Source organism: Microtus oregoni, unplaced genomic scaffold (assembly GCF_018167655.1).
Source record: "Microtus oregoni isolate MIOR12 unplaced genomic scaffold, Mior012 000006F_ref0000085, whole genome shotgun sequence".
In the NCBI taxonomy this organism is placed as follows: Eukaryota; Metazoa; Chordata; class Mammalia; order Rodentia; family Cricetidae; genus Microtus; species Microtus oregoni.
In genome coordinates, this window is record NW_024543065.1 from 9648827 (window position 1) to 9652807 (window position 3981).

Sequence of the window (3981 nt, forward strand, 5' to 3'; positions counted from 1 at the left end):
AAATTTTATCTGTGTGTATATGTATGCAATATTACTATATATCTTTAATCTTCCATTATGAAACCAAAAAGAAAATAATATCCAGTTACAACAAAATGTTATGTATAACTTTCATGTAATTCCAGACAAAATCATAAAAATACCCTACAAAACGAAATTCTCTTTTGTAAAAATCCATGTAGGAAAACAATTATTTAATCAATAGATAGGAAATGTTTTAAGAGCAGCAGCACCTATACTGAAATTGGAATGATACAGAGAAGATAAGAATAGCTCCTGAGTGATGTAAATTTGAAAAGAGTTCCTTATTTCTGAACTAAAATCAATCAAAAGAGACAAAGAAGGACATTTCATATTGTCACAGGAAAAATCCATCAAGAGAAAATCTCAATACTGAACATCTATGCCACAAATACAAGGGCACCCTCGTATGTAAAAGAAACACTCCTAAAGCTTAATTCACACATTAAACCCCACACACTAATAGTGGAAGACTTCACATCCCACTCTTACCAAAGGGCAGGTCTGTAAAACAGAATATTAACATAGAAATAGGGGAATTGACAGATGTTATGACTCAAATGGACTTAAAAGACACCTATAGAACATTCCATCCAAACATAAAAGAATATATCTTCTTCTCAGCACCTCATGAAACCTTCTCAAAAATTGACCACATACTAGGTAATAAAACAAACCTCAACAGATACAAAAAAATATGGAATAATCCATGTATCTTATCAGATACATGGCTTAAAATTAGAATTCAACAGCAGTACTAATTCCAGAAAGCCTACAAACACATGGAAATTAAACAATACTCACATGAATCATCAATGGGGCATGGAAAAAATAAAAGAATAAATTAAACACTTCTTAAAATTCAATGAAAATGACCACAAAACATACCCAAATTTATGGGACACAATGAAAGCAGTGATAAGAGGAAAGTTCATAGCACTAAATATCTAAATAAAGACGATGGAAAAATGCCACAACACTAAGTTAACAGAACATTTGAAAACTTTAAAACAAAAAGAAGCAAATTCACCCAAGAAAACTAGACAGCAGGAAATAATCAAATTGAAATCTGAAATCAACAAAATAGAAATAAAGAAAACAATACAAAGAATCAATGAGACAAAGAGTTGGTTCCTTGAGAAAATCAATAAAATATACAATCCTTTATCCAAACTAATCAAAAACAAAGAGGGCATATCCAAATTAACAAAATCAGAAATGAAAAGGGGGTCATAACAACAGACACTGAGGAAATCCAGAGAATCACTAGGTCATATTTCGAAAACCTATACTCCTACAAAATTGGAAAACTTAAAGGAAATAGACAACTTTCTGGATAAATATCACTTACCAAAATTAAATCAAGACCAGATAGGAACTTAAATAGACCTATAACTGCTTAAAACAAACAAACAAACAAAAAAAAACAGAAACAGTCATCAAAAGTCTCCCAACCAAAAAAGCCCAGGATCAGATGGATTCAGCTCAGAATTAAACAAGAGTTTCAAAGAAGAACTAATACCAATACTCCTCAAATTGTCCCATATAGCTGAAACAGAAGAAACATTGCCAAATTCTTTATATGAGGCTACAATTACCCTGATACCCAAACCACTGAAAGACTTTACTAAGAAAAAGAATTTCAGACAATTCTCACTCATGAATATTGATGTAAAATACTCAATAAAATACTGGCAAATTGAATCGAAGAACACGTCAGAAAAATCATCCACCATGATCAAATAGGCTTCATCTCAGAGATAGGAGGATGGCTCAACATAGAAAAATCTGTCAAAGTAATCTACTATATCAACAAACTTAAATAAAAACCACATGATCAACTCATTAGATGCTGAAAAAGTCTTTGACAAAATACAACATCCCATCATGATAAAGATCTTGGAGAGAATAAGGATACAAGGAACATACCTAAATATAATAAAGGCAATATACAGAAAGCCAATAGCCAACATCAAACTAAATGGAGAGAAACTCACAGCAATCCAAATGAAATCAGGAACAAGACAAGGTTGTCTACTCTCTCCATATCTATTCAATATAGTTCCTGAGGTTCTAGCTAGAGCAATAAGACAGCAAAAGGGCATCAAAGAGATACAAACCAGAAAAAAGTCAAACTCTCATTATTTGCTGATGATAAGACAATTTACATATGTGACCCCAAAATTTCTACCAATGAACTTGAACAACTCATAAACACTTTCAGTAATATAGCAGGATACAAGATTAACTAAAAAAAAAAATCATTAGCCCTCATTTACACAGTAGATAAATGGGCTGAGAAAGAAATCAGAGAAATAGCACCCCTCACAATAGGTACAAATAGCATAAAATATCTCGGAGTAACTCTAACCAAACAAGTGAAAGACACATACAACAAGAACTTTAAATCTTTGAAGAAAGAAATTGAAGAGGACCCGCCAAAATGCAAAGATCTCCCTTGCTCTTAGGTAGGTAGAATTAACATAGTAAAAATGGTAACCTTACCAAAAGCAATCTACAGATTCATTGCAATGCCTATCAAAATGCCAGCAAAATTCTTCACAGACCTCAAAAGAACAGTAATCAACTTCATATGGAAAAGCAAAAAACCCAGGATAGCCAAAACAATCCTGTACAGTAAAAAAACTTCTGGAGACATCACAGTTCCTGACTTCCAATTCTACTACAGAGATACAGTACTGAAAACAGCTTGGTGTTGGCATAAAAACAAACAGGAGGACCAATGGAAACGAATCTAAGACCCAGAAACCAATCCACACAGCTACAAACACATGATTTTTAACAAAGAATCAAAAAATAAAATGGAAAAAAGAAAGCATATTCAACAAATGGTCCTGGCATAACTATCAACATGTAAAAGAATGAAAATAGACCCATATCTATCACCATGCACAAAACTCAATTCCAAGTGGATCACAGACCTCAACATAAAGACAACCACACTGAACCTCACGGAAGAGAAAGTGGGAAGTACACTTGAATGCATTGGCACAGGAGACCACTTCCTAAATATAACCCCAGTAGCACAGACACTGAGAAAAACAATTAATAAGTGGGACCTCTTAAAACTGAGAAGCTTCTGTAAAGCAAAAGGCACAGTCAATAAGACAAAATGGCAGCCTACAGAATGGGAAAATATCTTCACCAACCCCACACCAGACAAAGGGCTGGTCTCCAAAATATATAAAGAACTCAAGAAATTGGCCATCAAAAGAACAAATAATCCAGTAAAAAAAATGGGTTACAGAGCTGAACAGAGAGAACTCTCAAGAGAGGAATCTAAAATGGCTGAAAGATACTTAAGGAAATGTTCAACATTCTTAGCCATCAGAGAAATGCAAATCAAAACAACTCTGAGAATCTATCTTACACCTGTAAGAAAGGCCGAGATCAAAAGCACTGATGACAAGTTATGCTGGAGAGGATGTGGGGTAAAGGGAACACTTCTGCATTGCTGGTGGGAGTGCAAACTGGTACAGCCATTTTGGATATCAGTATGGTGATTAATCCAAAAATTAGGAAACAGCCTTCCTCATGACTCAGCAACACCACTTTTGGGTGTATACCCAAAGGATGCTCAATCATAAACAAGAAAATGTGCTCAGCTATGTTCATAATAACATTGTTTGCCATTCCAGAACCTGGAAACAACCTAAATGCCCTTTGGCTGAAGAATGGACAAGAAAAATGTGGTACATTTACACAATAATGACATCTTGAGATTTGCAAGCAAATGGATGGTTCTAGAAAACGTCATACTGAGAAAGATAACTCAGAACCAGAAAGACAAATATTATATGTACTCACTCATAGCGACTTTTGGATATAAAACAAAGAAAACCAGCCTACAATTCACAATACCAGAGAACCTAGAAAATAATGAGGATCCTAAGAGAGACATACATAGAAAGCAGAAAAATGCAAGATCTCCTGAGTAAA

At 34.1% G+C, this 3981-nt stretch overlaps 1 pseudogene; it reads left to right on the forward strand.

Annotated features, from left to right (window-relative positions):
* Positions 1 to 214: 214 nt before the first annotated feature.
* On the forward strand, positions 215 to 313 carry LOC121450248 (annotated as a pseudogene).
* Positions 314 to 3981: the final 3668 nt, after the last annotated feature.